Below are 10,718 nucleotides of genomic sequence, written 5' to 3' on the forward strand. Positions count from 1 at the left end.
GTTTTTTGTAGATCCGCCACTGCTCGCTTCTATAAAATAAAAAAAAATAAAAAAAAAGGGGGGCATGAATAAGAGAAATAAAAGATTGCCGCGTAAGTTGGTGTCTCTTTTTTTTTTTATTTAAAAAAAAAAAGGCACTAGCTGGTGTCTTTAGCATTCTACATGTTCTATTTTGTAAATGCCAATCACTAGTGGACACCAAACCAACAGAATATTGGACTTGAAAGAGACACTTGGCTCCATTCAAACATTAAGATTTTGAAGATACGGGGACATTGTATTAAAAATAAGAGCATCAAATCTAGTGGTAATTAACAATTAAAAGGTGCACTCAAGCATGATATAAAAGAATGACGTCGATCTCTCTGCCTATGTTTTTGCAGTGATTTATGCGAATCCAGCAATTTCCATGGTTCCAGGCTTCCAGCTGGTGCAGCTTAAGTTTGTTTTATATACAACACAATAAGCTTTTACGTACGTTTTATGGTGCTACTTTTGTGCCAAACGTATTATCTTGGGTGATTAGTACTAATCGAATTTGAAATATCTTTCAACACAATTTATTAACTAACGGGTCGCTAATGGGTATTTAACCGTTATTCACATGACCGGCTAAACCCCACTCATACAGTTATATATATATATTGATTTTTTTGCAGGATGAATTTGAGTCATATTAACACGTTGTGTACAATTATTTGGTATCTTTAACGAGGACATAAGAAATTACCTTTGACAAAGTTCTAACATTTTCTTACCTTGATTTTTGCTTTGATGATATATCTAACGAACTAATAAAAAATACCACTAAACCGAGAATGAGTTTAGAATTTTTAGCTAAAATGATCCTTGATATTGACACCAACCTATTAGGGCGGCCACCTAACTAATCACGCGGCAGCTTGCTTAGGTAGCTTAGCGTTATACATGCATGATAACGCATGCGTGGCTACTTGGAGTACGTACGTAATTTTGATTATCGAGAGGCAGCCACTGCTGGTCAGCACTCCCTGTCGGCGGATATAGAATGATTTTGTGATCCTCTTTTTGTTAGCTACTCTGGAATTCCAACTTTTTTATGGTATGAGAAGGGAATACACGTGCTTCACATGATTTTGTGTTGTTTAGTTGGGTGATTCCCATATTATTATTACGTTGTTAATTAATTATTTGGTGTAACCTCAATTTCTTCGCTCATTGACATCCATGTAGGGAGTAGAATTGAGGTGCATGATTGTGCCGTTGGGCATGAACCGCCACCACTGATTGGCCCATTCATCGCATTTGTGAAGGACGAAGAGATCCGAAGCATAATGGCCATCCGATGTGACATGCCGTTCGAGGATAAGAGATGTTGCCGCTCTTCCATATATGTCACAGAGATTCAGTTATGCATGTGGAAAATTGAAATGGCTGATAGTATTTTTGTTAGGGATGTTGAAAGCATTTTTTTCACAGTTAACATTTTAATTGCGTTTGTCAAAAAACTTAAAATACTTATGAGTTATATAAAAATTGAATGAATTGAAGATATCTATGGAAAAAATTAACAAGAGTGTAAAAAGTAAAAAGAAGTATGTGAACAACACTACCCTTACATAAATGCTTTATAAAGAAACACATGCCAAAAGTTTCAATACTACAAAGTTTTTTTTACAAGAAACACTTTTATTAGTAATAAAATTTCAATATGTTAATAACAAAAACGAGATTGTCTTCAGAAGTCTAGCCCACCAAGTAGTATGACTTTTTAAATAATCTTCACTGTTCGATTTTTTAGAATCAATCTTTACGTTCATTACCAAAACTATTTCATAAACACATATGTAATGCTTTTCAAAAAAGATCCAATCGGATAAATGGTACTCGTGGTGACAAGGTAATCAGAAGATAGTCCCAATGAGAAAAAAAAAAATTTAACCCTCGTAGTGTAGTCTGTTAGCAAATTTAGTCCAAAAAGAGAAGGACCGAAGACGATTGATGTTTTTGGGGGTGGAGATAAAAGGGATTTGGTGACCCTTTTGAGCTAAGAACTTGGAGACCTCGAGATATGGCATTAGGTGGCTGTAGGCTAGCCATGGGAACATGGCATTAGGTGACAATTATTGACGTACGTACTTTAGGTTTTCGTGTCTCGGATTGGACAGAATCTCTTTACATTTTAGGATTGAAGTATCAAACTATGGTGTCAAACGATAGTGTGTGTGTGTGTGTATGTATCATCTTATATGTTGTTTAGAGAGAGAGCTTTAAGAATGGTAGGTGACAGATAGAGAGCGAGCACACATAGCTTCTAACATGGATTCCCGGGCTCCCGCCGCTGTTAACCACTAGCGCTACTGATGTCATCGTCATCACACCAGAGCAACTGCAGTCAGCGCCAAGAGATTCAGCCACCTTTTTTCTCTTTGGGTCAATGCCGCCTTTATTTATCTCTTGGAATGAGTAGGTAATGGTACATGCGATGAATGTGAGAGGAAGCTATATTTATTTGATACAATGATATTTTAAATCTGATACGTACCCTTTTGCGGAGAATCTTAAGGTGACGACTATTTATTACTTCACAATTTAACGTTATTCTTGGCTAATATTTTAAAACATTATGCTAAACATATGAAATGACATAAAGTCCCACCTTTCTTACCATTTCTCGTGATTTGCATTACGTGTTATCATATAAGTAGTGAACACAATTGATATATAGGGCTTTCAAACAATATTTGAGAAAGTCATTTAGTACTACGGTCTAGTGTTATTTCTCTTCATTTGTAAGTGAGAGGTCTTAGGTTCGAATCTCGTGAACGATGAATTCGATACTAAATTAGGTTGCCCATTGTGTGACTTAGCCGAACTCCTCATCCTTTTAATGTAAAGCAACTTTTACTTTGTTATTATTGCAAGCAAACTTACAATTTAAGAGAGGCCAATCCAATGACACTTTATTGTGGGTCGAAATAAAAACACAAACTAAAAAGTAAGCAACTAATCTAATTATGCCAACTAAGAGGCCCAAACACATGAAATTTACAAAGTTGATTGGGATATATTTTTCAGTATGCCAGAAACAAAATTCAGTACATCAAGTGTCACAATATAACTGATTGAAAATTTTCAAATATCCAACAATCTTTATTATAACACTTGATATACTGAGTCGTATTCCTTATTCAATGAAAAATTTATCATCGACTAGGAGGAAGTGGGCCAAGTTTCAAGGACCCCAGTGAACTCATCCAAGCACTTGTTGTTCAACTCTACGTTGCCAAATATCTCCTTCATGGCCCATGCATTTGACCTTATGGACTCACCTTCTTTCTCCACCATCACTCGCCTTGTCAACTCGGCCACCGAGTCACTCGTAAACGACCCATCTTGCTCGTCCCTCGGTATCTCCAACCCAACCCGCTTATCGTGCATTAGTCTAGAGATTAACCCTTGGTCTGAATTAGCACCTGAAAACAAAATCAAAGCCCGCCCGTACCCTAGTGCCTCGACAACTGAACTCCAACCACAATGGGTAAGGAAACCCCCAACCGAGATATGACCTAGAATATTAAGTTGTGGAGCCCAACCTCTCAAGACCAAGCCTCGATTCTCTACTCGGGTTTCAAATCCGAGTGGAATTATATCGGAGCCCAACAAGCCTTCCACTAACGGGCGATTGTTGACCACCCAAATAAAAGGCAACCCGGATTTCTCCATCCCATGTGCCAACTCGTGCATCAACTCTTGACTCAGAGTCACCTCGGTGCCGAGGGCGATGTAAACCACCGAGTTCGGTTTCTTATTTTCGAGCCAACCTCTCAGCACTTCCCACGTCTCATCCCCTCGATCGTCAGCGACGCCGTGCTGTTGCGGTGCTGAGACCGGCGGCAGCAGCCCGAGTGGAACAACTGGTTTGCCGTAGATCTTCCTGAGCAGACTCACTGCGTCAGATTCGAACTCGGTGCAGCTCCGCATAGTCACAAAATTACAATCTTGAATCGTACGCCCGAGTCTCTGAAAATCGGAGACCTCGTCGCCCATGCAATCCCAGTGGGTCACCATCTCATGCAATTTAAAAGCAACGTTGGAAGGATAGTCGACCCACTCGGGGACGACCGTAAAGTCCTCCGGCCCCCTGCGTTTATTGCCGAGTAACTCGGACGGAGGACCGAAGAAAGCCAAGGTAGTGGCGTTGGTGATGTTGAAGTAGACCGAGTTGACTCCCAGCTGAGTGGCGACCCTGGGCATCCAGTAGCAAATGAAGTCATGGACGACCCAGTTGACTCCCGAGTGCTGGATGAAATGCATGACTGAAGGCTTGAGCAAGTCGTATGCTTTTTTGAGGTAAGGGACTTTGTTGATTGGTAGCTCGGAGGTGGACTCGACGGATTCCGGTAAGCCGTCGACAGCGGGGAGAGGAAGCTCGACGAAATCGATGAGCGGGGAAAAGGAGGAGGATCGGAGGCGATTGATGTTTTTGGGGGTGGAGATGAAGGAGATTTGGTGACCCTTTTGAGCCAAGAACTTGGAGACCTCGAGAAATGGCATTAGGTGGCCGTAGGCTAGCCATGGGAACATGGCTATTTGAAGTTTCTTCTGATCTTTGCTTTCCATGTGTTCGACGATTGGGTGTGAGAGCAGAGATTCTCAGGCTTTTGATATCAGAAATTGTAATTAAAGGGTAGTACTAGTAGTGGCATGGAGATTACGAATTGACAAGCTAGTGGTAAATCAGCTGTCACAGTTCATTTGGCATTGTAAGTCCCTGGCAATAATTGTTCTTTGGTCTCGTTATTTTGGCTTGTCGAGAATTGCTTTTAAGACATTAACAATGCGAACTTTTGACATGTCTACAAAGAAATTTGTAATAGACAATTTAACGATTTATGGTCTTGTTCAATTAGTTTTTTTTTTCTTTTTTTTTCTGGTTAAATGATAGATTTTGTTAGATTAGATGTTAGATTAGCCACCGGGTTTGAACCCACGTCGTCATGCAAGGACTCAACACTTTTCCACCACTGTGATAAAGGGTCAATTGCTTGTTCAATTAGTTTCATTCGTTTGAAAATCGACTTGAGATGTCTCCATCTAAATTTGTTATTGAGTACGTTTGTTTGGACTCTTGCTTTTAACCCCTTTTTTATTTTTTTTGGAAGACGGTTTTAACCCCATTTTTTCAACAAAAAAATGTAACTTTTGGCCGAATTATTGGATTGCTTTATGGTGTGAGAGACTAATTAACATCTAAACACTTAATCAATCACGGTGCATGTGATTAATATTTGGAGGTTAGTTTAATGGTAAAAGGAAATATGAGGCTAGCGTTCGGATGAGGGAAGATGAGTTAATATGATTAAGATAGTCTCGAGTTGGATTGCATTTTCTGTTGTAACCAAAATACCAAGTAAAATACAGAGCGAAAATCATTTTCCATACCAAACTGTAAAGATCATTACAAGAAAATTCGAGAATTCTTCTATGATTATGCCGTCCGCAAACGGACTTATCCAACATATCTCACAAGCCACTCAATTTTATTTAGCTTTAATATCAATTATTGACATACATGATTTGGGTGCATAATTATTGACATATTTTAGGTTTTCCTGTTTCGAATTGGATAATCTCTTACATTTTGGGATTTAAGTATCAAACTATGGTGTCAAACGATAGTGTGTGTATATATGCATGTATGTATCATCTTGTATGTTGTTGAGAGAGATAATACTGAGATGGAGGTTTAAGGATGGTAGGTGACAGAGAGTGAGCACACAGAGCTTCCGACATGAATTCATGCAAGAAAAGAACGTATGCTAACTCTCTTAAGTCACCTTCTTTACAAACCTCTGTAATTATGTACCCGATCGTAGATGTAGTCACGCATACATTTATATATACTAAAACCCAAACTCAAGTGTTACTATTTATTAACAGTAAAGTGACGAAAATACCCTCAAAATAATTGTCTCAAATCGCTTTATCTCGGCTTCTGTACAGTGAAAGTGCAGTCTTGCCCTTTTGATTCCTCCATGATCGGTGGATGTTTTGGCTTTTAGTTGTTCTGGATCTTTCTTTTGGTTTCAGCTATTCTCTCTCACATATCTCCAATTCTTTTGTTTTTCGCCGTCCGTTTTTCTCCGCCTTGGCTTCTGTTTTCTTCATCGTCCTGCGTCGTTGTTGAAAATATTGACCGTTTTACTTAGTTGTTCTTCAATTAGTAGTAAGGGTTGTTAATTTCTCTGCTTTTTTGGTTTGATTCCAATAATTTTTTTGGGTTTTTGATTGGTTTGATTTGGGTTTTCCAAGTAAGTTCGGCATGTTTGTTGCCGCACAAGGTTTTGATTTTCCATTTTTTTTGGATGGCTTTTGTTAGTATCTCATGTTCTTTGGTTTTTGATTTCAGAAATTTTGTGCCCATTTTGGATTCACTTCGAACTTGGTTGAGATCCATCTAATCCGTCGTTTTCAGGTGAATTTTGCATGTTTGATGCGTTTGTTTTTCAGATTGTTTTTGTGCATGTTTGATGCGTTTTGTTTTTTAGTTTCGGGAAACGATGCCTTTCAGATTTAGGGATTTTTTATTCGGATTCTTGGAACCCTCTGTGCTAAAGGTATATACATGTATTATTTGTTTTTTCCTTTGTTTTCATTTTGTGGATGTTTGCCGAAGAAACGATTGGCCTGAAAGAGAGGAAGGCATTTCTGGGATTATACTTGGGAAACAATACGATATTGACAAAGTTGATAGTTCTGACTATGATGACAATGATGTTGGGGATATATTAAGAAAGGTGGTGTCAATTAAGACCGTCAGCAGTTTGCTTAGTTTATTTATTTAATTGTTTGTTGATTTCGGTTAGGAACGGACAAAGATTGTTTGCCCTCCTTTTTTCCATGCCCTGATGTTTGTGTGGTCACGGTTAAGCCACGTCAACATTTTATATTACTATTCATTTTTGTCTTATTATTTTTATAAAAAAAAATATATAATGTTAATGTGGCTTAACCGTGACCACACAAAACATGAGGGCATGGAAAAAAGGAGGGCAGACAATCCTTGTCTGTTAGGAACGTCAGTAGCATGAATATTTTAATACATTGGGATATTTTATTTGTTTATTTTTATCACAATGTCTGTTTAAACCGACCTTGGATTGGATATTTTCTGATGTCGGATATGAACGACATCATGTCAAAGGGGCAGGTCGCTTTAAACCGACTTTCGCTTCTTTGTGGCACATTAAGCGGAAAAACCGACATCTGTGACGCTAGCAATGGTGTTGCTATTTTAATCCGACGTTCCATTGTTTTATGTCCGATTTTTATCAAATTTTTGACAAAAATTGAATTTCTTGTCGGTTTGTGCTTCGCCAGTGACGGTCTTTTTTGTAGTAGTAACGAGTTGGCAAAACCCCTTGAACGATCTCACGTGTACCTCTCGAATGCTGAGGTTCAGATCAATCCGGAAGGATTCCAATCTGGCAAAAGTCTAAGGCACCTTTTATATTTTGACAGCGAGATCCCTTTGCTTATCACCATTGTCAAATGTGTTTGTGATCCTTTCATTTATGTCTTAGATATATTTCTATACAATGAGGCCGTCTGTTGTTGGTGAGCTAAATTTTAGTTACCGACGAAGAGATGGAAATAGAGACGATTCCTGTTCACGAGGTTGAAATGAGGCGGAAAGATTTGCTACCTATTGTGTTGTAAACTGAAATGGAAAGGAACGAAGTTACCCGAAAAATGTAGAAGCCTTGTGTGGTGAATGATTCTTGGGATGAGTCGCGGACTAAGTCGCTCTCTTTAAGACGTTTCGCGGTTTTGCCCAAAGTGTGCAAGCAGTTCACAAACACCACGTCGTCTCCAGGATAAAACAGCCCAGAACCTTTTTCTTCTGATAAAGTTCTTCCTTGCACAGTGGAAGAACCTTCAAACTCACACCCTCTCAATATGTTGCTTTTCAAAACTATATATCCGATAGTATATATATTTTTTCCCATACTTTCATTGTATCCAATGACTGCTATATATACTAGAGAGAAAAAGACGTTGAGAATTTGAGAGATTAATGAGAGCTTGAAAGTAAGACAAAACGGAAAAACCAAAACATAAAGTAATCCCATGGAAAAGGGCAAAACGGTATGTATAAAGTACATCTTATGGTTTTCTATGTATATGGACTGTTTTACATGTTATTAATATATATTAGTCAAAACGTTTGAATATTTATCAGCATAAATATTTAGTCAAAACGTAAAGCAAATTCAAAGTGAAAAGGACAAAACAGTTTGAATATGCTTAATAACATGATCATCTTCTCTATATAGAAAAGGAATCCCACGTTTTATATTTAAGAGGAGATAACTCCTTATCTAATTGATAAGGCCAAAATAAATTGGCTGTTATGTATATAATATTGGTAATTAAGCAAAACATAAATATATTTAAATATTTAAATAAAACTATTGTTCATCCTTTTCATAGGTTTCACTCTGACTGGAATGGCAGGTAATGTTGCTACTGTATTCATGTTAAAATGGACATGAATTTGCTTATTGTTTGTAGCATTTTGTACGAATCCATCTTGCATTTTTTTCTTGCTCCTGGAGGTTGTTAAGCTTCCTTGAAAATCTGCATCTTTGCATTTCTTATGTGCTTTGTGTTTGTGGTTCTATATGGTTTGATGACCTTTTCTGAGAGGCTAGAGGTTTCTTGAGCATGCTTTTTTAAAATAACAAGTAAAAAGTATCACAAATATTGCTTTTGAATGTTTTAATTTTTAAACACTAATTGAATTTAATGGGGGCTTTATGCAGGCATTTATTGGAGGAGGATGCTCGAGTTCATCTTCTGATTCTCACGAAGATAAAGAAAAGTTTCAGGAAAAATCTTGGTAATTCTGATGAGAATTTTACACCTATAGGCTCATCTAAAAACCTATGATGCACAGATACTTCTGTTTAGTCCTGTATCCCGTATCTGATACTTGATCGGATACGATACTTATCCAATACTCTCGGATACTCGTCTGAAATGTATCCTAGTTGATGGACACGAATTTGACATGATAGATACGTGTATCTTACATTTAGGATACACATATCCGGCTTTTAGGATATATTTACACTTTCAAAAAAGGTAATGAGGAGGAGAAAGTTAATAGAAGACATCTATAATTGAAAGTTGTTGAATACAAAGAGCTTCCCTCTAATTAAAACCATGAATACGACTTTCACACTTCTTCTACTGTATAAAGAGGATTAGATTTTGAACTTTTCTTCTCTAACAACTCAAATTGTACTTGAATTTGAATGATGAATTATGTTTTAAAATATATATTTTTGTTGCTACATACATTTTTATTTGCCGTATCCATAGCGTATCGTATTTTAATTTTTAGAGATTTTTTGTATAGCCGTGTCGTATCGTATCACCGTATCCGTATCCGTATACATGCTTCATAGCTAAAAACCCAATGCTGGTAAGAATTCTGGTATTTTTGATGTAATATTATTATCGTTTTATGAGTGCAGGAGGATTTTCTAATGCAACCGTTTTTCTTTAACGAATGGTTAGGTGATTATCCATTTATTCTCCAACTTAGAAATGGTCAGAATGGCGAAAAAAGAGGAAGAAATGTGCTTTGTTGCTGGAAAAACCACTGAACCAGTAGAACTTTCCTCGGTTCTTCAATCCAATTCGAATAATTTGTTTACCCAGAAAAGCTACCGTTCCTGTCCAAATTCCCTTTTGTGATTTGCAAACCAGTAGACTTTTCTGCTAGATGTCAATGTTTTCAAAAGTGACAGAAAGCAGAGTGTGACAGCCGTGACAGCCTTCTTCGTAGCCGAAGGCTGTGTGCGTGGGAGGCAGATTGTCTGCCCTTCCTTTACCATGTTTTTTTCATTATCTTTTATATTGTGCGGTTACGATTAAATTACGTCAACATTTTTTATTAATTTTTTTATAAAAATAATAAGACATATTGATGTGGTTTAATCGTAATCGCATAAATAAAAAGAGATTGGAAAGACATGGTAAAAGGACGGTTGGCAATCTACCTTCGTGTACGTGAGCATACAAAAGTCTTAAAGTTGTGTGAAATTGTCAAAAGTTGAAGACTTTTGTTCACTCTTTTTTTTTTGTTTTTGCATGTATTAGTCTTTGTGGTTTATAGTGCAAGCATCATTTTCCAATTATTGTTGCCTATTCAATTTATTTGTACATTTATATTATTGGACTATCTATGATAAGAAAATTGTTTTCAGCATTTTAATACATTATTTGGGCAATATATCGCGATATTATCGATAATATCGCGAGATGAAACCAAAAAATACTTGAAAAATGCTGAAAAATCTTAATCTTGAGCACATAGGGATTCGAACCCCTCCCTTTGTCAACCACGCACCTGGACCTTATCCAACTCGTTACAGATGTGTTTGTGATTACATATTCAGCCTGTAATATTTATATGGTCGTTAAGATGTCTGCAAGGCTTGCAAGCTAATATTTATTATCTAGAATAAATTTCTATATTTAAAAAATCACCAAGGGGATTCGAACCCCTCCCATTTTACTCCTTCAACACCTTGACCACCATATCACTTATGTTTTTGTGAAAATATGCCAAAATATTTATATATATGGTTTTGTTTTGAATTCTTTTTGCAATAAACAAATTTGCACATGACAATGAATCTTTGACAATTTCTTTTCAAGTATCT

The 10,718-nt window shown here is 37.1% G+C and overlaps 1 protein-coding gene and 1 long non-coding RNA gene across 6 annotated transcripts in view; both read left to right on the plus strand.

Moving 5' to 3' along the window:
• LOC126606028 (UDP-glycosyltransferase 91C1-like) overlaps positions 1-10,718 on the plus strand; it is a 101,460-nt gene that overhangs the window by 38,502 nt on the left and 52,240 nt on the right. The gene's annotated exons all lie outside the window — the stretch shown is intronic.
• On the plus strand, positions 6,044-10,260 carry LOC126606177 (uncharacterized). 2 transcript variants are annotated; one of them, XR_007617149.1, is made up of 3 exons: positions 6,044-6,457; positions 8,808-8,884; positions 9,568-10,260. It is a non-coding gene; the product is annotated as an uncharacterized LOC126606177 (long non-coding RNA). The 2 variants fall into 2 exon arrangements; XR_007617148.1 differs by lacking the exon at positions 9,568-10,260 and having other exon boundaries at positions 8,808-9,263.

This window comes from Malus sylvestris, chromosome 2 (assembly GCF_916048215.2).
Source record: "Malus sylvestris chromosome 2, drMalSylv7.2, whole genome shotgun sequence".
NCBI classification, from domain to species: Eukaryota; Viridiplantae; Streptophyta; class Magnoliopsida; order Rosales; family Rosaceae; genus Malus; species Malus sylvestris.